Source organism: Triturus cristatus, chromosome 11 (genome assembly GCF_964204655.1).
Source record: "Triturus cristatus chromosome 11, aTriCri1.1, whole genome shotgun sequence".
Classification (NCBI taxonomy): Eukaryota; Metazoa; Chordata; class Amphibia; order Caudata; family Salamandridae; genus Triturus; species Triturus cristatus.
The window spans coordinates 937,666,912-937,690,058 of NC_140594.1; the positions used below are offsets into that span (position 1 = coordinate 937,666,912).

A 23,147-nucleotide genomic window follows, 5' to 3' on the forward strand; every position below is an offset into this window, starting at 1 on the left:
GAAGTGGTGGGAATTGGCTAAAATGGAGATGGTCATTATGCTATTCATAGTTTTTATTATTCCCATGAACTGTGGCATAACCCTTACTCTCAACTTATCAGCTGGCTTAATTGCTACTGGTGTACCATATCCTAAAACAAAAGAAGTAAGAATGGTTCACTGCCACTTGGCTGGCCAAAACATCTATTGATCTATGTCCTAATGTACGCGCTACAGTTGTTTAGAGAGTATTAGCAAATGAGGCAAGGGATGCAGAGAAGTATGCGAGGATAAAAAGCTAAAATTGAGATTTGATTTTCTAATGAGCTGTTGATTTACACAATAAAAGACTCCATAGTATTGATCTGTTTACCCTTTATAAAAATCAAGATTTTTTTGTATTGCTTATAGAAAATGTGCTAACAGTGGACTTTTCCATCTGCTGATTATACTGAATGACCACCGGTGGCAGTGTTTCACAACAGTTTCTCTGAATTGCCGAGACTGAAGGAAAAAAAAAAAGGAAGTCTTCCGGCATACGGCATCATTTTACCAATTTATATGGTAAGTAAAACTCCCAATCATTCCTTTAGGCATTAAAAAGTTCATAGCATCAGCATGTCCTCACTAGCTTGTAGTGGGAGACTGTGCCTGAATAGAATTTCTGTCAAGCTGAAAGTAATATGGATCACATTGTGTTGGTCATAATAATTCATAAAAGCCCGGCTGTCTCCAACGTTACTAAAGCCTGCTTTAGATCCTGGAACTAGCAATGTTCCATTCGAGCAAATTGCTGCCTTTGAGGCTGAAATGTACTACCTCATTTCAGAACGAGCGTGTTACATTCTCACGGAAGGAAGCTCATTTCACCTCTTCTCCTGCACTCCGTATGTTGGACTCTGATACTCAAGATGGATTGTTAAGGATAATCTGTTTATGTATCTCCATCCGACTTTCAAAAAGGCCCCAGTGCTTTGAGTGGTTCAGAGTCCTTTACCATTCCCCCTCCTACTTGCCTTGTAGTCATGAATACAGATAGTAACCTACTGCATAACTTCTGATGTCATCCTCCTGTGTGGTCAGCTGCCACAAGGACAATTGGTCCAGTGGTGCGCTGACATCATAAAGCTAATCAGATGTTGTCTGACATGAGGGCCACTCTGTTGCCTAGCAAGCTGACATCATAAAGCTAAAGCAAGATGTTGTCGGACATGAGGGCCACTCTGTTGGCTAACAAGCAGTAGGATACATTGATGTTGGTAACTAAATGAGTAGCAGGGTGGACAGGATGTCCAACTGAAAACTAAGATGAAAGAAATTAGGAAAGTTTTTGAGACTTCTCGTTTTGTATCAACGTACGTTTGAGGATAAGAGTCTTCTTCACCATTTCTGAAGTGGTGGGAATTGGCTAAAATGGAGATGGTCATTATGCTATTCATAGTTTTTATTATTCCCATGAACTGTGGCATAACCCTTACTCTCAACTTATCAGCTGGCTTAATTGCTACTGGTGTACCATATCCTAAAACAAAAGAAGTAAGAATGGTTCACTGCCACTTGGCTGGCCAAAACATCTATTGATCTATGTCCTAATGTACGCGCTACAGTTGTTTAGAGAGTATTAGCAAATGAGGCAAGGGATGCAGAGAAGTATGTGAGGATAAAAAGCTAAAATTGAGATTTGATTTTCTAATGAGCTGTTGATTTTCACAATAAAAGACTCCATAGTATTGATCTGTTTACCCTTTATAAAAATCAAGATTTTTTTGTATTGCTTATAGAAAATGTGCCAACAGTGGACTTTTCCATCTGCAGATTATACTGAATGACCACCGGTGGCAGTGTTTCACAACCGAGTTTCTCTGAATTGCCGAGACTGAAGGAAAAAAAAAAAAGGAAGTCTTCCGGCATACGGCATCATTTTACCAATTTATATGGTAAGTAAAACTCCCAATCATTCCTTTAGGCATTAAAAAGTTCACAGCATCAGCATGTCCTCACTAGCTTGTAGTGGGAGACTGTGCCTGAATAGAATTTCTGTCAAGCTGAAAGTAATATGGATCACATTGTGTTGGTCATAATAATTCATAAAAGCCCGGCTGTCTCCGTGACTAAAGCCTGCTTTAGATCCTGGAACTAGCAATGTTCCATTCGAGCAAATTGCTGCCTTTGAGGCTGAAATGTACTACCTCATTTCAGAACGAGCGTGTTACATTCTCACGGAAGGAAGCTCATTTCACCTCTTCTCCTGCACTCCGTATGTTGGACTCTGATACTCAAGATGGATTGTTAAGGATAATCTGTTTATGTATCTCCATCCGACTTTCAAAAAGGCCCCAGTGCTTTGAGTGGTTCAGAGTCCTTTACCATTCCCCCTCCTACTTGCCTTGTAGTCATGAATACAGATAGTAACCTACTGCATAACTTCTGATGTCATCCTCCTGTGTGGTCAGCTGCCACAAGGACAATTGGTCCAGTGGTGCGCTGACATCATAAAGCTAATCAGATGTTGTCTGACATGAGGGCCACTCTGTTGCCTAGCAAGCTGACATCATAAAGCTAAAGCAAGATGTTGTCGGACATGAGGGCCACTCTGTTGGCTAACAAGCAGTAGGATACATTGATGTTGGTAACTAAATGAGTAGCAGGGTGGACAGGATGTCCAACTGAAAACTAAGATGAAAGAAATTAGGAAAGTTTTTGAGACTTCTCGTTTTGTATCAACGTACGTTTGAGGATAAGAGTCTTCTTCACCATTTCTGAAGTGGTGGGAATTGGCTAAAATGGAGATGGTCATTATGCTATTCATAGTTTTTATTATTCCCATGAACTGTGGCATAACCCTTACTCTCAACTTATCAGCTGGCTTAATTGCTACTGGTGTACCATATCCTAAAACAAAAGAAGTAAGAATGGTTCACTGCCACTTGGCTGGCCAAAACATCTATTGATCTATGTCCTAATGTACGCGCTACAGTTGTTTAGAGAGTATTAGCAAATGAGGCAAGGGATGCAGAGAAGTATGCGAGGATAAAAAGCTAAAATTGAGATTTGATTTTCTAATGAGCTGTTGATTTACACAATAAAAGACTCCATAGTATTGATCTGTTTACCCTTTATAAAAATCAAGATTTTTTTGTATTGCTTATAGAAAATGTGCTAACAGTGGACTTTTCCATCTGCTGATTATACTGAATGACCACCGGTGGCAGTGTTTCACAACAGTTTCTCTGAATTGCCGAGACTGAAGGAAAAAAAAAAAGGAAGTCTTCCGGCATACGGCATCATTTTACCAATTTATATGGTAAGTAAAACTCCCAATCATTCCTTTAGGCATTAAAAAGTTCATAGCATCAGCATGTCCTCACTAGCTTGTAGTGGGAGACTGTGCCTGAATAGAATTTCTGTCAAGCTGAAAGTAATATGGATCACATTGTGTTGGTCATAATAATTCATAAAAGCCCGGCTGTCTCCAACGTTACTAAAGCCTGCTTTAGATCCTGGAACTAGCAATGTTCCATTCGAGCAAATTGCTGCCTTTGAGGCTGAAATGTACTACCTCATTTCAGAACGAGCGTGTTACATTCTCACGGAAGGAAGCTCATTTCACCTCTTCTCCTGCACTCCGTATGTTGGACTCTGATACTCAAGATGGATTGTTAAGGATAATCTGTTTATGTATCTCCATCCGACTTTCAAAAAGGCCCCAGTGCTTTGAGTGGTTCAGAGTCCTTTACCATTCCCCCTCCTACTTGCCTTGTAGTCATGAATACAGATAGTAACCTACTGCATAACTTCTGATGTCATCCTCCTGTGTGGTCAGCTGCCACAAGGACAATTGGTCCAGTGGTGCGCTGACATCATAAAGCTAATCAGATGTTGTCTGACATGAGGGCCACTCTGTTGCCTAGCAAGCTGACATCATAAAGCTAAAGCAAGATGTTGTCGGACATGAGGGCCACTCTGTTGGCTAACAAGCAGTAGGATACATTGATGTTGGTAACTAAATGAGTAGCAGGGTGGACAGGATGTCCAACTGAAAACTAAGATGAAAGAAATTAGGAAAGTTTTTGAGACTTCTCGTTTTGTATCAACGTACGTTTGAGGATAAGAGTCTTCTTCACCATTTCTGAAGTGGTGGGAATTGGCTAAAATGGAGATGGTCATTATGCTATTCATAGTTTTTATTATTCCCATGAACTGTGGCATAACCCTTACTCTCAACTTATCAGCTGGCTTAATTGCTACTGGTGTACCAATCCTAAAACAAAAGAAGTAAGAATGGTTCACTGCCACTTGGCTGGCAAAAACATCTATTGATCTATGTCCTAATGTACGCGCTACAGTTGTTTAGAGAGTTTTAGCAAATGAGGCAAGGGATGCAGAGAAGTATGCGAGGATAAAAAGCTAAAATTGAGATTTGATTTTCTAATGAGCTGTTGATTTACACAATAAAAGACTCCATAGTATTGATCTGTTTACCCTTTATAAAAATCAAGATTTTTTTGTATTGCTTATAGAAAATGTGCTAACAGTGGACTTTTCCATCTGCTGATTATACTGAATGACCACCGGTGGCAGTGTTTCACAACAGTTTCTCTGAATTGCCGAGACTGAAGGAAAAAAAAAAAGGAAGTCTTCCGGCATGAGGCATCATTTTACCAATTTATATGGTAAGTAAAACTCCCAATCATTCCTTTAGGCATTAAAAAGTTCACAGCATCAGCATGTCCTCACTAGCTTGTAGTGGGAGACTGTGCCTGAATAGAATTTCTGTCAAGCTGAAAGTAATATGGATCACATTGTGTTGGTCATAATAATTCATAAAAGCCCGGCTGTCTCCAACGTTACTAAAGCCTGCTTTAGATCCTGGAACTAGCAATGTTCCATTCGAGCAAATTGCTGCCTTTGAGGCTGAAATGTACTACCTCATTTCAGAACGAGCGTGTTACATTCTCACGGAAGGAAGCTCATTTCACCTCTTCTCCTGCACTCCGTATGTTGGACTCTGATACTCAAGATGGATTGTTAAGGATAATCTGTTTATGTATCTCCATCCGACTTTCAAAAAGGCCCCAGTGCTTTGAGTGGTTCAGAGTCCTTTACCATTCCCCCTCCTACTTGCCTTGTAGTCATGAATACAGATAGTAACCTACTGCATAACTTCTGATGTCATCCTCCTGTGTGGTCAGCTGCCACAAGGACAATTGGTCCAGTGGTGCGCTGACATCATAAAGCTAATCAGATGTTGTCTGACATGAGGGCCACTCTGTTGCCTAGCAAGCTGACATCATAAAGCTAAAGCAAGATGTTGTCGGACATGAGGGCCACTCTGTTGGCTAACAAGCAGTAGGATACATTAATGTTGGTAACTAAATGAGTAGCAGGGTGGACAGGATGTCCAACTGAAAACTAAGATGAAAGAAATTAGGAAAGTTTTTGAGACTTCTCGTTTTGTATCAACGTACGTTTGAGGATAAGTCTCTTCTTCACCATTTCTGAAGTGGTGGGAATTGGCTAAAATGGAGATGGTCATTATGCTATTCATAGTTTTTATTATTCCCATGAACTGTGGCATAACCCTTACTCTCAACTTATCAGCTGGCTTAATTGCTACTGGTGTACCATATCCTAAAACAAAAGAAGTAAGAATGGTTCACTGCCACTTGGCTGGCCAAAACATCTATTGATCTATGTCCTAATGTACGCGCTACAGTTGTTTAGAGAGTATTAGCAAATGAGGCAAGGGATGCAGAGAAGTATGTGAGGATAAAAAGCTAAAATTGAGATTTGATTTTCTAATGAGCTGTTGATTTTCACAATAAAAGACTCCATAGTATTGATCTGTTTACCCTTTATAAAAATCAAGATTTTTTTGTATTGCTTATAGAAAATGTGCCAACAGTGGACTTTTCCATCTGCAGATTATACTGAATGACCACCGGTGGCAGTGTTTCACAACCGAGTTTCTCTGAATTGCCGAGACTGAAGGAAAAAAAAAAAAGGAAGTCTTCCGGCATACGGCATCATTTTACCAATTTATATGGTAAGTAAAACTCCCAATCATTCCTTTAGGCATTAAAAAGTTCACAGCATCAGCATGTCCTCACTAGCTTGTAGTGGGAGACTGTGCCTGAATAGAATTTCTGTCAAGCTGAAAGTAATATGGATCACATTGTGTTGGTCATAATAATTCATAAAAGCCCGGCTGTCTCCAACGTTACTAAAGCCTGCTTTAGATCCTGGAACTAGCAATGTTCCATTCGAGCAAATTGCTGCCTTTGAGGCTGAAATGTACTACCTCATTTCAGAACGAGCGTGTTACATTCTCACGGAAGGAAGCTCATTTCACCTCTTCTCCTGCACTCCCTATGTTGGACTCTGATACTCAAGATGGATTGTTAAGGATAATCTGTTTATGTATCTCCATCCGACTTTCAAAAAGGCCCCAGTGCTTTGAGTGGTTCAGAGTCCTTTACCATTCCCCCTCCTACTTGCCTTGTAGTCATGAATACAGATAGTAACCTACTGCATAACGTCTGATCTCATCCTCCTGTGTGGTCAGCTGCCACAAGGACAATTGGTCCAGTGGTGCGCTGACATCATAAAGCTAATCAGATGTTGTCTGACATGAGGGCCACTCTGTTGCCTAGCAAGCTGACATCATAAAGCTAAAGCAAGATGTTGTCGGACATGAGGGCCACTCTGTTGGCTAACAAGCAGTAGGATACATTGATGTTGGTAACTAAATGAGTAGCAGGGTGGACAGGATGTCCAACTGAAAACTAAGATGAAAGAAATTAGGAAAGTTTTTGAGACTTCTCGTTTTGTGTCAACGTACGTTTGAGGATAAGAGTCTTCTTCACCATTTCTGAAGTGGTGGGAATTGGCTAAAATGGAGATGGTCATTATGCTATTCATAGTTTTTATTATTCCCATGAACTGTGGCATAACCCTTACTCTCAACTTATCAGCTGGCTTAATTGCTACTGGTGTACCATATCCTAAAACAAAAGAAGTAAGAATGGTTCACTGCCACTTGGCTGGCCAAAACATCTATTGATCTATGTCCTAATGTACGCGCTACAGTTGTTTAGAGAGTATTAGCAAATGAGGCAAGGGATGCAGAGAAGTATGTGAGGATAAAAAGCTAAAATTGAGATTTGATTTTCTAATGAGCTGTTGATTTTCACAATAAAAGACTCCATAGTATTGATCTGTTTACCCTTTATAAAAATCAAGATTTTTTTGTATTGCTTATAGAAAATGTGCCAACAGTGGACTTTTCCATCTGCAGATTATACTGAATGACCACCGGTGGCAGTGTTTCACAACCGAGTTTCTCTGAATTGCCGAGACTGAAGGAAAAAAAAAAAAGGAAGTCTTCCGGCATACGGCATCATTTTACCAATTTATATGGTAAGTAAAACTCCCAATCATTCCTTTAGGCATTAAAAAGTTCACAGCATCAGCATGTCCTCACTAGCTTGTAGTGGGAGACTGTGCCTGAATAGAATTTCTGTCAAGCTGAAAGTAATATGGATCACATTGTGTTGGTCATAATAATTCATAAAAGCCCGGCTGTCTCCAACGCTACTAAAGCCTGCTTTAGATCCTGGAACTAGCAATGTTCCATTCGAGCAAATTGCTGCCTTTGAGGCTGAAATGTACTACCTCATTTCAGAACGAGCGTGTTACATTCTCACGGAAGGAAGCTCATTTCACCTCTTCTCCTGCACTCCGTATGTTGGACTCTGATACTCAAGATGGATTGTTAAGGATAATCTGTTTATGTATCTCCATCCGACTTTCAAAAAGGCCCCAGTGCTTTGAGTGGTTCAGAGTCCTTTACCATTCCCCCTCCTACTTGCCTTGTAGTTATGAATACAGATAGTAACCTACTGCATAACTTCTGATCTCATCCTCCTGTGTGGTCAGCTGCCACAAGGACAATTGGTCCAGTGGTGCGCTGACATCATAAAGCTAATCAGATGTTGTCTGACATGAGGGCCACTCTGTTGGCTAACAAGCAGTAGGATACATTGATGTTGGTAACTAAATGAGTAGCAGGGTGGACAGGATGTCCAACTGAAAACTAAGATGAAAGAAATTAGGAAAGTTTTTGAGACTTCTCGTTTTGTATCAACGTACGTTTGAGGATAAGAGTCTTCTTCACCATTTCTGAAGTGGTGGGAATTGGCTAAAATGGAGATGGTCATTATGCTATTCATAGTTTTTATTATTCCCATGAACTGTGGCATAACCTTTACTCTCAACTTATCAGCTGGCTTAATTGCTACTGGTGTACCATATCCTAAAACAAAGGAAGTGAGAATGGTTCACTGCCACTTGGCTGGCAAAAACATCTATTGATCTATGTCATAATGTACGCGCTACAGTTGTTTAGAGAGTTTTAGCAAATGAGGCAAGGGATGCAGAGAAGTATGCGAGGATAAAAAGCTAAAATTGAGATTTGATTTTCTAATGAGCTGTTGATTTACACAATAAAAGACTCCATAGTATTGATCTGTTTACCCTTTATAAAAATCAAGATTTTTTTGTATTGCTTATAGAAAATGTGCTAACAGTGGACTTTTCCATCTGCTGATTATACTGAATGACCACCGGTGGCAGTGTTTCACAACCGTGTTTCTCTGAATTGCCGAGACTGAAGGAATAAAAAAAAAAGGAAGTCTTCCGGCATACGGCATCATTTTACCAATTTATATGGTAAGTAAAACTCCCAATCATTCCTTTAGGCATTAAAAAGTTCACAGCATCAGCATGTCCTCACTAGCTTGTAGTGGGAGACTGTGCCTGAATAGAATTTCTGTCAAGCTGAAAGTAATATGGATCACATTGTGTTGGTCATAATAATTCATAAAAGCCCGGCTGTCTCCAACGTTACTAAAGCCTGCTTTAGATCCTGGAACTAGCAATGTTCCATTCGAGCAAATTGCTGCCTTTGAGGCTGAAATGTACTACCTCATTTCAGAACGAGCGTGTTACATTCTCACGGAAGGAAGCTCATTTCACCTCTTCTCCTGCACTCCCTATGTTGGACTCTGATACTCAAGATGGATTGTTAAGGATAATCTGTTTATGTATCTCCATCCGACTTTCAAAAAGGCCCCAGTGCTTTGAGTGGTTCAGAGTCCTTTACCATTCCCCCTCCTACTTGCCTTGTAGTCATGAATACAGATAGTAACCTACTGCATAACGTCTGATCTCATCCTCCTGTGTGGTCAGCTGCCACAAGGACAATTGGTCCAGTGGTGCGCTGACATCATAAAGCTAATCAGATGTTGTCTGACATGAGGGCCACTCTGTTGCCTAGCAAGCTGACATCATAAAGCTAAAGCAAGATGTTGTCGGACATGAGGGCCACTCTGTTGGCTAACAAGCAGTAGGATACATTGATGTTGGTAACTAAATGAGTAGCAGGGTGGACAGGATGTCCAACTGAAAACTAAGATGAAAGAAATTAGGAAAGTTTTTGAGACTTCTCGTTTTGTGTCAACGTACGTTTGAGGATAAGAGTCTTCTTCACCATTTCTGAAGTGGTGGGAATTGGCTAAAATGGAGATGGTCATTATGCTATTCATAGTTTTTATTATTCCCATGAACTGTGGCATAACCCTTACTCTCAACTTATCAGCTGGCTTAATTGCTACTGGTGTACCATATCCTAAAACAAAAGAAGTAAGAATGGTTCACTGCCACTTGGCTGGCCAAAACATCTATTGATCTATGTCCTAATGTACGCGCTACAGTTGTTTAGAGAGTATTAGCAAATGAGGCAAGGGATGCAGAGAAGTATGTGAGGATAAAAAGCTAAAATTGAGATTTGATTTTCTAATGAGCTGTTGATTTTCACAATAAAAGACTCCATAGTATTGATCTGTTTACCCTTTATAAAAATCAAGATTTTTTTGTATTGCTTATAGAAAATGTGCCAACAGTGGACTTTTCCATCTGCAGATTATACTGAATGACCACCGGTGGCAGTGTTTCACAACCGAGTTTCTCTGAATTGCCGAGACTGAAGGAAAAAAAAAAAAGGAAGTCTTCCGGCATACGGCATCATTTTACCAATTTATATGGTAAGTAAAACTCCCAATCATTCCTTTAGGCATTAAAAAGTTCACAGCATCAGCATGTCCTCACTAGCTTGTAGTGGGAGACTGTGCCTGAATAGAATTTCTGTCAAGCTGAAAGTAATATGGATCACATTGTGTTGGTCATAATAATTCATAAAAGCCCGGCTGTCTCCAACGTTACTAAAGCCTGCTTTAGATCCTGGAACTAGCAATGTTCCATTCGAGCAAATTGCTGCCTTTGAGGCTGAAATGTACTACCTCATTTCAGAACGAGCGTGTTACATTCTCACGGAAGGAAGCTCATTTCACCTCTTCTCCTGCACTCCCTATGTTGGACTCTGATACTCAAGATGGATTGTTAAGGATAATCTGTTTATGTATCTCCATCCGACTTTCAAAAAGGCCCCAGTGCTTTGAGTGGTTCAGAGTCCTTTACCATTCCCCCTCCTACTTGCCTTGTAGTCATGAATACAGATAGTAACCTACTGCATAACTTCTGATGTCATCCTCCTGTGTGGTCAGCTGCCACAAGGACAATTGGTCCAGTGGTGCGCTGACATCATAAAGCTAATCAGATGTTGTCTGACATGAGGGCCACTCTGTTGCCTAGCAAGCTGACATCATAAAGCTAAAGCAAGATGTTGTCGGACATGAGGGCCACTCTGTTGGCTAACAAGCAGTAGGATACATTGATGTTGGTAACTAAATGAGTAGCAGGGTGGACAGGATGTCCAACTGAAAACTAAGATGAAAGAAATTAGGAAAGTTTTTGAGACTTCTCGTTTTGTATCAACGTACGTTTGAGGATAAGAGTCTTCTTCACCATTTCTGAAGTGGTGGGAATTGGCTAAAATGGAGATGGTCATTATGCTATTCATAGTTTTTATTATTCCCATGAACTGTGGCATAACCCTTACTCTCAACTTATCAGCTGGCTTAATTGCTACTGGTGTACCAATCCTAAAACAAAAGAAGTAAGAATGGTTCACTGCCACTTGGCTGGCAAAAACATCTATTGATCTATGTCCTAATGTACGCGCTACAGTTGTTTAGAGAGTTTTAGCAAATGAGGCAAGGGATGCAGAGAAGTATGCGAGGATAAAAAGCTAAAATTGAGATTTGATTTTCTAATGAGCTGTTGATTTACACAATAAAAGACTCCATAGTATTGATCTGTTTACCCTTTATAAAAATCAAGATTTTTTTGTATTGCTTATAGAAAATGTGCTAACAGTGGACTTTTCCATCTGCTGATTATACTGAATGACCACCGGTGGCAGTGTTTCACAACAGTTTCTCTGAATTGCCGAGACTGAAGGAAAAAAAAAAAGGAAGTCTTCCGGCATGAGGCATCATTTTACCAATTTATATGGTAAGTAAAACTCCCAATCATTCCTTTAGGCATTAAAAAGTTCACAGCATCAGCATGTCCTCACTAGCTTGTAGTGGGAGACTGTGCCTGAATAGAATTTCTGTCAAGCTGAAAGTAATATGGATCACATTGTGTTGGTCATAATAATTCATAAAAGCCCGGCTGTCTCCAACGTTACTAAAGCCTGCTTTAGATCCTGGAACTAGCAATGTTCCATTCGAGCAAATTGCTGCCTTTGAGGCTGAAATGTACTACCTCATTTCAGAACGAGCGTGTTACATTCTCACGGAAGGAAGCTCATTTCACCTCTTCTCCTGCACTCCGTATGTTGGACTCTGATACTCAAGATGGATTGTTAAGGATAATCTGTTTATGTATCTCCATCCGACTTTCAAAAAGGCCCCAGTGCTTTGAGTGGTTCAGAGTCCTTTACCATTCCCCCTCCTACTTGCCTTGTAGTCATGAATACAGATAGTAACCTACTGCATAACTTCTGATGTCATCCTCCTGTGTGGTCAGCTGCCACAAGGACAATTGGTCCAGTGGTGCGCTGACATCATAAAGCTAATCAGATGTTGTCTGACATGAGGGCCACTCTGTTGCCTAGCAAGCTGACATCATAAAGCTAAAGCAAGATGTTGTCGGACATGAGGGCCACTCTGTTGGCTAACAAGCAGTAGGATACATTAATGTTGGTAACTAAATGAGTAGCAGGGTGGACAGGATGTCCAACTGAAAACTAAGATGAAAGAAATTAGGAAAGTTTTTGAGACTTCTCGTTTTGTATCAACGTACGTTTGAGGATAAGTCTCTTCTTCACCATTTCTGAAGTGGTGGGAATTGGCTAAAATGGAGATGGTCATTATGCTATTCATAGTTTTTATTATTCCCATGAACTGTGGCATAACCCTTACTCTCAACTTATCAGCTGGCTTAATTGCTACTGGTGTACCATATCCTAAAACAAAAGAAGTAAGAATGGTTCACTGCCACTTGGCTGGCCAAAACATCTATTGATCTATGTCCTAATGTACGCGCTACAGTTGTTTAGAGAGTATTAGCAAATGAGGCAAGGGATGCAGAGAAGTATGTGAGGATAAAAAGCTAAAATTGAGATTTGATTTTCTAATGAGCTGTTGATTTTCACAATAAAAGACTCCATAGTATTGATCTGTTTACCCTTTATAAAAATCAAGATTTTTTTGTATTGCTTATAGAAAATGTGCCAACAGTGGACTTTTCCATCTGCAGATTATACTGAATGACCACCGGTGGCAGTGTTTCACAACCGAGTTTCTCTGAATTGCCGAGACTGAAGGAAAAAAAAAAAAGGAAGTCTTCCGGCATACGGCATCATTTTACCAATTTATATGGTAAGTAAAACTCCCAATCATTCCTTTAGGCATTAAAAAGTTCACAGCATCAGCATGTCCTCACTAGCTTGTAGTGGGAGACTGTGCCTGAATAGAATTTCTGTCAAGCTGAAAGTAATATGGATCACATTGTGTTGGTCATAATAATTCATAAAAGCCCGGCTGTCTCCAACGTTACTAAAGCCTGCTTTAGATCCTGGAACTAGCAATGTTCCATTCGAGCAAATTGCTGCCTTTGAGGCTGAAATGTACTACCTCATTTCAGAACGAGCGTGTTACATTCTCACGGAAGGAAGCTCATTTCACCTCTTCTCCTGCACTCCCTATGTTGGACTCTGATACTCAAGATGGATTGTTAAGGATAATCTGTTTATGTATCTCCATCCGACTTTCAAAAAGGCCCCAGTGCTTTGAGTGGTTCAGAGTCCTTTACCATTCCCCCTCCTACTTGCCTTGTAGTCATGAATACAGATAGTAACCTACTGCATAACGTCTGATCTCATCCTCCTGTGTGGTCAGCTGCCACAAGGACAATTGGTCCAGTGGTGCGCTGACATCATAAAGCTAATCAGATGTTGTCTGACATGAGGGCCACTCTGTTGCCTAGCAAGCTGACATCATAAAGCTAAAGCAAGATGTTGTCGGACATGAGGGCCACTCTGTTGGCTAACAAGCAGTAGGATACATTGATGTTGGTAACTAAATGAGTAGCAGGGTGGACAGGATGTCCAACTGAAAACTAAGATGAAAGAAATTAGGAAAGTTTTTGAGACTTCTCGTTTTGTGTCAACGTACGTTTGAGGATAAGAGTCTTCTTCACCATTTCTGAAGTGGTGGGAATTGGCTAAAATGGAGATGGTCATTATGCTATTCATAGTTTTTATTATTCCCATGAACTGTGGCATAACCCTTACTCTCAACTTATCAGCTGGCTTAATTGCTACTGGTGTACCATATCCTAAAACAAAAGAAGTAAGAATGGTTCACTGCCACTTGGCTGGCCAAAACATCTATTGATCTATGTCCTAATGTACGCGCTACAGTTGTTTAGAGAGTATTAGCAAATGAGGCAAGGGATGCAGAGAAGTATGTGAGGATAAAAAGCTAAAATTGAGATTTGATTTTCTAATGAGCTGTTGATTTTCACAATAAAAGACTCCATAGTATTGATCTGTTTACCCTTTATAAAAATCAAGATTTTTTTGTATTGCTTATAGAAAATGTGCCAACAGTGGACTTTTCCATCTGCAGATTATACTGAATGACCACCGGTGGCAGTGTTTCACAACCGAGTTTCTCTGAATTGCCGAGACTGAAGGAAAAAAAAAAAAGGAAGTCTTCCGGCATACGGCATCATTTTACCAATTTATATGGTAAGTAAAACTCCCAATCATTCCTTTAGGCATTAAAAAGTTCACAGCATCAGCATGTCCTCACTAGCTTGTAGTGGGAGACTGTGCCTGAATAGAATTTCTGTCAAGCTGAAAGTAATATGGATCACATTGTGTTGGTCATAATAATTCATAAAAGCCCGGCTGTCTCCAACGCTACTAAAGCCTGCTTTAGATCCTGGAACTAGCAATGTTCCATTCGAGCAAATTGCTGCCTTTGAGGCTGAAATGTACTACCTCATTTCAGAACGAGCGTGTTACATTCTCACGGAAGGAAGCTCATTTCACCTCTTCTCCTGCACTCCGTATGTTGGACTCTGATACTCAAGATGGATTGTTAAGGATAATCTGTTTATGTATCTCCATCCGACTTTCAAAAAGGCCCCAGTGCTTTGAGTGGTTCAGAGTCCTTTACCATTCCCCCTCCTACTTGCCTTGTAGTTATGAATACAGATAGTAACCTACTGCATAACTTCTGATCTCATCCTCCTGTGTGGTCAGCTGCCACAAGGACAATTGGTCCAGTGGTGCGCTGACATCATAAAGCTAATCAGATGTTGTCTGACATGAGGGCCACTCTGTTGGCTAACAAGCAGTAGGATACATTGATGTTGGTAACTAAATGAGTAGCAGGGTGGACAGGATGTCCAACTGAAAACTAAGATGAAAGAAATTAGGAAAGTTTTTGAGACTTCTCGTTTTGTATCAACGTACGTTTGAGGATAAGAGTCTTCTTCACCATTTCTGAAGTGGTGGGAATTGGCTAAAATGGAGATGGTCATTATGCTATTCATAGTTTTTATTATTCCCATGAACTGTGGCATAACCTTTACTCTCAACTTATCAGCTGGCTTAATTGCTACTGGTGTACCATATCCTAAAACAAAGGAAGTGAGAATGGTTCACTGCCACTTGGCTGGCAAAAACATCTATTGATCTATGTCATAATGTACGCGCTACAGTTGTTTAGAGAGTTTTAGCAAATGAGGCAAGGGATGCAGAGAAGTATGCGAGGATAAAAAGCTAAAATTGAGATTTGATTTTCTAATGAGCTGTTGATTTACACAATAAAAGACTCCATAGTATTGATCTGTTTACCCTTTATAAAAATCAAGATTTTTTTGTATTGCTTATAGAAAATGTGCTAACAGTGGACTTTTCCATCTGCTGATTATACTGAATGACCACCGGTGGCAGTGTTTCACAACCGTGTTTCTCTGAATTGCCGAGACTGAAGGAATAAAAAAAAAAGGAAGTCTTCCGGCATACGGCATCATTTTACCAATTTATATGGTAAGTAAAACTCCCAATCATTCCTTTAGGCATTAAAAAGTTCACAGCATCAGCATGTCCTCACTAGCTTGTAGTGGGAGACTGTGCCTGAATAGAATTTCTGTCAAGCTGAAAGTAATATGGATCACATTGTGTTGGTCATAATAATTCATAAAAGCCCGGCTGTCTCCAACGTTACTAAAGCCTGCTTTAGATCCTGGAACTAGCAATGTTCCATTCGAGCAAATTGCTGCCTTTGAGGCTGAAATGTACTACCTCATTTCAGAACGAGCGTGTTACATTCTCACGGAAGGAAGCTCATTTCACCTCTTCTCCTGCACTCCCTATGTTGGACTCTGATACTCAAGATGGATTGTTAAGGATAATCTGTTTATGTATCTCCATCCGACTTTCAAAAAGGCCCCAGTGCTTTGAGTGGTTCAGAGTCCTTTACCATTCCCCCTCCTACTTGCCTTGTAGTCATGAATACAGATAGTAACCTACTGCATAACGTCTGATCTCATCCTCCTGTGTGGTCAGCTGCCACAAGGACAATTGGTCCAGTGGTGCGCTGACATCATAAAGCTAATCAGATGTTGTCTGACATGAGGGCCACTCTGTTGCCTAGCAAGCTGACATCATAAAGCTAAAGCAAGATGTTGTCGGACATGAGGGCCACTCTGTTGGCTAACAAGCAGTAGGATACATTGATGTTGGTAACTAAATGAGTAGCAGGGTGGACAGGATGTCCAACTGAAAACTAAGATGAAAGAAATTAGGAAAGTTTTTGAGACTTCTCGTTTTGTGTCAACGTACGTTTGAGGATAAGAGTCTTCTTCACCATTTCTGAAGTGGTGGGAATTGGCTAAAATGGAGATGGTCATTATGCTATTCATAGTTTTTATTATTCCCATGAACTGTGGCATAACCCTTACTCTCAACTTATCAGCTGGCTTAATTGCTACTGGTGTACCATATCCTAAAACAAAAGAAGTAAGAATGGTTCACTGCCACTTGGCTGGCCAAAACATCTATTGATCTATGTCCTAATGTACGCGCTACAGTTGTTTAGAGAGTATTAGCAAATGAGGCAAGGGATGCAGAGAAGTATGTGAGGATAAAAAGCTAAAATTGAGATTTGATTTTCTAATGAGCTGTTGATTTTCACAATAAAAGACTCCATAGTATTGATCTGTTTACCCTTTATAAAAATCAAGATTTTTTTGTATTGCTTATAGAAAATGTGCCAACAGTGGACTTTTCCATCTGCAGATTATACTGAATGACCACCGGTGGCAGTGTTTCACAACCGAGTTTCTCTGAATTGCCGAGACTGAAGGAAAAAAAAAAAAGGAAGTCTTCCGGCATACGGCATCATTTTACCAATTTATATGGTAAGTAAAACTCCCAATCATTCCTTTAGGCATTAAAAAGTTCACAGCATCAGCATGTCCTCACTAGCTTGTAGTGGGAGACTGTGCCTGAATAGAATTTCTGTCAAGCTGAAAGTAATATGGATCACATTGTGTTGGTCATAATAATTCATAAAAGCCCGGCTGTCTCCAACGTTACTAAAGCCTGCTTTAGATCCTGGAACTAGCAATGTTCCATTCGAGCAAATTGCTGCCTTTGAGGCTGAAATGTACTACCTCATTTCAGAACGAGCGTGTTACATTCTCACGGAAGGAAGCTCATTTCACCTCTTCTCCTGCACTCCCTATGTTGGACTCTGATACTCAAGATGGATTGTTAAGGATAATCTGTTTATGTATCTCCATCCGACTTTCAAAAAGGCCCCAGTGCTTTGAGTGGTTCAGAGTCCTTTACCATTCCCCCTCCTACTTGCCTTGTAGTCATGAATACAGATAGTAACCTACTGCATAACTTCTGATGTCATCCTCCTGTGTGGTCAGCTGCCACAAGGACAATTGGTCCAGTGGTGCGCTGACATCATAAAGCTAATCAGATGTTGTCTGACATGAGGGCCACTCTGTTGCCTAGCAAGCTGACATCATAAAGCTAAAGCAAGATGTTGTCGGACATGAGGGCCACTCTGTTGGCTAACAAGCAGTAGGATACATTGATGTTGGTAACTAAATGAGTAGCAGGGTGGACAGGATGTCCAACTGAAAACTAAGATGAAAGAAATTAGGAAAGTTTTTGAGACTTCTCGTTTTGTGTCAACGTACGTTTGAGGATAAGAGTCTTCTTCACCATTTCTGAAGTGGTGGGAATTGGCTAAAATGGAGATGGTCATTATGCTATTCATAGTTTTTATTATTCCCATGAACTGTGGCATAACCCTTACTCTCAACTTATCAGCTGGCTTAATTGCTACTGGTGTACCATATCCTAAAACAAAAGAAGTAAGAATGGTTCACTGCCACTTGGCTGGCCAAAACATCTATTGATCTATGTCCTAATGTACGCGCTACAGTTGTTTAGAGAGTATTAGCAAATGAGGCAAGGGATGCAGAGAAGTATGTGAGGATAAAAAGCTAAAATTGAGATTTGATTTTCTAATGAGCTGTTGATTTTCACAATAAAAGACTCCATAGTATTGATCTGTTTACCCTTTATAAAAATCAAGATTTTTTTGTATTGCTTATAGAAAATGTGCCAACAGTGGACTTTTCCATCTGCAGATTATACTGAATGACCACCGGTGGCAGTGTTTCACAACCGAGTTTCTCTGAATTGCCGAGACTGAAGGAAAAAAAAAAAAGGAAGTCTTCCGGCATACGGCATCATTTTACCAATTTATATGGTAAGTAAAACTCCCAATCATTCCTTTAGGCATTAAAAAGTTCACAGCATCAGCATGTCCTCACTAGCTTGTAGTGGGAGACTGTGCCTGAATAGAATTTCTGTCAAGCTGAAAGTAATATGGATCACATTGTGTTGGTCATAATAATTCATAAAAGCCCGGCTGTCTCCAACGCTACTAAAGCCTGCTTTAGATCCTGGAACTAGCAATGTTCCATTCGAGCAAATTGCTGCCTTTGAGGCTGAAATGTACTACCTCATTTCAGAACGAGCGTGTTACATTCTCACGGAAGGAAGCTCATTTCACCTCTTCTCCTGCACTCCGTATGTTGGACTCTGATACTCAAGATGGATTGTTAAGGATAATCTGTTTATGTATCTCCATCCGACTTTCAAAAAGGCCCCAGTGCTTTGAGTGGTTCAGAGTCCTTTACCATTCCCCCTCCTACTTGCCTTGTAGTTATGAATACAGATAGTAACCTACTGCATAACTTCTGATCTCATCCTCCTGTGTGGTCAGCTGCCACAAGGACAATTGGTCCAGTGGTGCGCTGACATCATAAAGCTAATCAGATGTTGTCTGACATGAGGGCCACTCTGTTGCCTAGCAAGCTGACATCATAAAGCTAAAGCAAGATGTTGTCGGACATGAGGGCCACTCTGTTGGCTAACAAGCAGTAGGATACATTGATGTTGGTAACTAAATGAGTAGCAGGGTGGACAGGATGTCCAACTGAAAACTAAGATAAAAGAAATTAGGAAAGTTTTTGAGACTTCTCGTTTTGTATCAACGTACGTTTGAGGATAAGAGTCTTCTTCACCATTTCTGAAGTGGTGGGAATTGGCTAAAATGGAGATGGTCATTATGCTATTCATAGTTTTTATTATTCCCATGAACTGTGGCATAACCTTTACTCTCAACTTATCAGCTGGCTTAATTGCTACTGGTGTACCATATCCTAAAACAAAAGAAGTAAGAATGGTTCACTGCCACTTGGCTGGCCAAAACATCTATTGATCTATGTCCTAATGTACGCGCTACAGTTGTTTAGAGAGTATTAGCAAATGAGGCAAGGGATGCAGAGAAGTATGTGAGGATAAAAAGCTAAAATTGAGATTTGATTTTCTAATGAGCTGTTGATTTTCACAATAAAAGACTCCATAGTATTGATCTGTTTACCCTTTATAAAAATCAAGATTTTTTTGTATTGCTTATAGAAAATGTGCCAACAGTGGACTTTTCCATCTGCAGATTATACTGAATGACCACCGGTGGCAGTGTTTCACAACCGAGTTTCTCTGAATTGCCGAGACTGAAGGAAAAAAAAAAAAGGAAGTCTTCCGGCATACGGCATCATTTTACCAATTTATATGGTAAGTAAAACTCCCAATCATTCCTTTAGGCATTAAAAAGTTCACAGCATCAGCATGTCCTCACTAGCTTGTAGTGGGAGACTGTGCCTGAATAGAATTTCTGTCAAGCTGAAAGTAATATGGATCACATTGTGTTGGTCATAATAATTCATAAAAGCCCGGCTGTCTCCAACGCTACTAAAGCCTGCTTTAGATCCTGGAACTAGCAATGTTCCATTCGAGCAAATTGCTGCCTTTGAGGCTGAAATGTACTACCTCATTTCAGAACGAGCGTGTTACATTCTCACGGAAGGAAGCTCATTTCACCTCTTCTCCTGCACTCCCTATGTTGGACTCTGATACTCAAGATGGATTGTTAAGGATAATCTGTTTATGTATCTCCATCCGACTTTCAAAAAGGCCCCAGTGCTTTGAGTGGTTCAGAGTCCTTTACCATTCCCCCTCCTACTTGCCTTGTAGTTATGAATACAGATGGTAACCTACTGCATAACTTCTGATCTCATCCTCCTGTGTGGTCAGCTGCCACAAGGACAATTGGTCCAGTGGTGCGCTGACATCATAAAGCTAATCAGATGTTGTCTGACATGAGGGCCACTCTGTTGCCTAGCAAGCTGACATCATAAAGCTAAAGCAAGATGTTGTCGGACATGAGGGCCACTCTGTTGGCTAACAAGCAGTAGGATACATTGATGTTGGTAACTAAATGAGTAGCAGGGTGGACAGGATGTCCAACTGAAAACTAAGATGAAAGAAATTAGGAAAGTTTTTGAGACTTCTCATTTTGTATCAACGTACGTTTGAGGATAAGAGTCATCTTCACCATTTCTGAAGTGGTGGGAATTGGCTAAAATGGAGATGGTCATTATGCTATTCATAGTTTTTATTATTCCCATGAACTGTGGCATAACCCTTACTCTCAACTTATCAGCTGGCTTAATTGCTACTGGTGTACCATATCCTAAAACAAAAGAAGTGAGAATGGTTCACTGCCACTTGGCTGGCAAAAACATCTATTGATCTATGTCCTAATGTACGCGCTACAGTTGTTTAGAGAGTTTTAGCAAATGAGGCAAGGGATGCAGAGAAGTATGCGAGGATAAAAAGCTAAAATTGAGATTTGATTTTCTAATGAGCTGTTGATTTACACAATAAAAGACTCCATAGTATTGATCTGTTTACCCTTTATAAAAATCAAGATTTTTTTGTATTGCTTATAGAAAATGTGCTAACAGTGGACTTTTCCATCTGCTGATTATACTGAATGACCACCGGTGGCAGTGTTTCACAACAGTTTCTCTGAATTGCCGAGACTGAAGGAAAAAAAAAAAGGAAGTCTTCCGGCATACGGCATCATTTTACCAATTTATATGGTAAGTAAAACTCCCAATCATTCCTTTAGGCATTAAAAAGTTCACAGCATCAGCATGTCCTCACTAGCTTGTAGTGGGAGACTGTGCCTGAATAGAATTTCTGTCAAGCTGAAAGTAATATTCATCACATTGTGTTGGTCATAATAATTCATAAAAGCCCGGCTGTCTCCAACGCTACTAAAGCCTGCTTTAGATCCTGGAACTAGCAATGTTCCATTCGAGCAAATTGCTGCCTTTGAGGCTGAAATGTACTACCTCATTTCAGAAAGAGCGTGTTACATTCTCACGGAAGGAAGCTCATTTCACCTCTTCTCCTGCACTCCGTATGTTGGACTCTGATACTCAAGATGGATTGTTAAGGATAATCTGTTTATGTATCTCCATCCGACTTTCAAAAAGGCCCCAGTGCTTTGAGTGGTTCAGAGTCCTTTACCATTCCCCCTCCTACTTGCCTTGTAGTTATGAATACAGATAGTAACCTACTGCATAACTTCTGATCTCATCCTCCTGTGTGGTCAGCTGCCACAAGGACAATTGGTCCAGTGGTGCGCTGACATCATAAAGCTAATCAGATGTTGTCTGACATGAGGGCCACTCTGTTGCCTAGCAAGCTGACATCATAAAGCTAAAGCAAGATGTTGTCGGACATGAGGGCCACTCTGTTGGCTAACAAGCAGTAGGATACATTGATGTTGGTAACTAAATGAGTAGCAGGGTGGACAGGATGTCCAACTGAAAACTAAGATGAAAGAAATTAGGAAAGTTTTTGAGACTTCTCGTTTTGTATCAACGTACGTTTGAGGATAAGAGTCTTCTTCACCATTTCTGAAGTGGTGGGAATTGGCTAAAATGGAGATGGTCATTATGCTATTCATAGTTTTTATTATTCCCATGAACTGTGGCATAACCTTTACTCTCAACTTATCAGCTGGCTTAATTGCTACTGGTGTACCATATCCTAAAACAAAAGAAGTAAGAATGGTTCACTGCCACTTGGCTGGCCAAAACATCTATTGATCTATGTCCTAATGTACGCGCTACAGTTGTTTAGAGAGTATTAGCAAATGAGGCAAGGGATGCAGAGAAGTATGTGAGGATAAAAAGCTAAAATTGAGATTTGATTTTCTAATGAGCTGTTGATTTTCACAATAAAAGACTCCATAGTATTGATCTGTTTACCCTTTATAAAAATCAAGATTTTTTTGTATTGCTTATAGAAAATGTGCCAACAGTGGACTTTTCCATCTGCAGATTATACTGAATGACCACCGGTGGCAGTGTTTCACAACCGAGTTTCTCTGAATTGCCGAGACTGAAGGAAAAAAAAAAAAGGAAGTCTTCTGGCATACGGCATCATTTTACCAATTTATATGGTAAGTAAAACTCCCAATCATTCCTTTAGGCATTAAAAAGTTCACAGCATCAGCATGTCCTCACTAGCTTGTAGTGGGAGACTGTGCCTGAATAGAATTTCTGTCAAGCTGAAAGTAATATGGATCACATTGTGTTGGTCATAATAATTCATAAAAGCCCGGCTGTCTCCAACGCTACTAAAGCCTGCTTTAGATCCTGGAACTAGCAATGTTCCATTCGAGCAAATTGCTGCCTTTGAGGCTGAAATGTACTACCTCATTTCAGAACGAGCGTGTTACATTCTCACGGAAGGAAGCTCATTTCACCTCTTCTCCTGCACTCCGTATGTTGGACTCTGATACTCAAGATGGATTGTTAAGGATAATCTGTTTATGTATCTCCATCCGACTTTCAAAAAGGCCCCAGTGCTTTGAGTGGTTCAGAGTCCTTTACCATTCCCCCTCCTACTTGCCTTGTAGTTATGAATACAGATAGTAACCTACTGCATACCTTCTGATCTCATCCTCCTGTGTGGTCAGCTGCCACAAGGACAATTGGTCCAGTGGTGCGCTGACATCATAAAGCTAATCAGATGTTGTCTGACATGAGGGCCACTCTGTTGCCTAGCAAGCTGACATCATAAAGCTAAAGCAAGATGTTGTCGGACATGAGGGCCACTCTGTTGGCTAACAAGCAGTAGGATACATTGATGTTGGTAACTAAATGAGTAGCAGGGTGGACAGGATGTCCAACTGAAAACTAAGATGAAAGAAATTAGGAAAGTTTTTGAGACTTCT

General features: G+C 40.4%; 2 long non-coding RNA genes across 2 annotated transcripts in view; both read left to right on the forward strand.

The window, feature by feature from the left end:
* Window positions 1-8,709, forward strand: part of LOC146785702 (uncharacterized) — a 60,668-nt gene extending 51,959 nt beyond the window's left edge. Inside the window, exons 32-38 of the long non-coding RNA XR_014970770.1 lie at window positions 391-543; window positions 1,795-1,916; window positions 3,131-3,283; window positions 4,500-4,652; window positions 5,870-6,025; window positions 7,277-7,398; window positions 8,553-8,709. This is a non-coding gene — a long non-coding RNA (uncharacterized LOC146785702). The remainder of the gene's footprint in view (window positions 1-390; window positions 544-1,794; window positions 1,917-3,130; window positions 3,284-4,499; window positions 4,653-5,869; window positions 6,026-7,276; window positions 7,399-8,552) is intronic.
* A 4,044-nt stretch (window positions 8,710-12,753) lies between these two features.
* LOC146785703 (uncharacterized) overlaps window positions 12,754-23,147 on the forward strand; it is a 69,943-nt gene continuing 59,549 nt past the window's right edge. The window contains exons 1-8 of the long non-coding RNA XR_014970771.1: window positions 12,754-12,824; window positions 14,042-14,197; window positions 15,352-15,508; window positions 16,726-16,881; window positions 18,099-18,254; window positions 19,472-19,627; window positions 20,845-20,997; window positions 22,249-22,370. This is a non-coding gene — a long non-coding RNA (uncharacterized LOC146785703). The remainder of the gene's footprint in view (window positions 12,825-14,041; window positions 14,198-15,351; window positions 15,509-16,725; window positions 16,882-18,098; window positions 18,255-19,471; window positions 19,628-20,844; window positions 20,998-22,248; window positions 22,371-23,147) is intronic.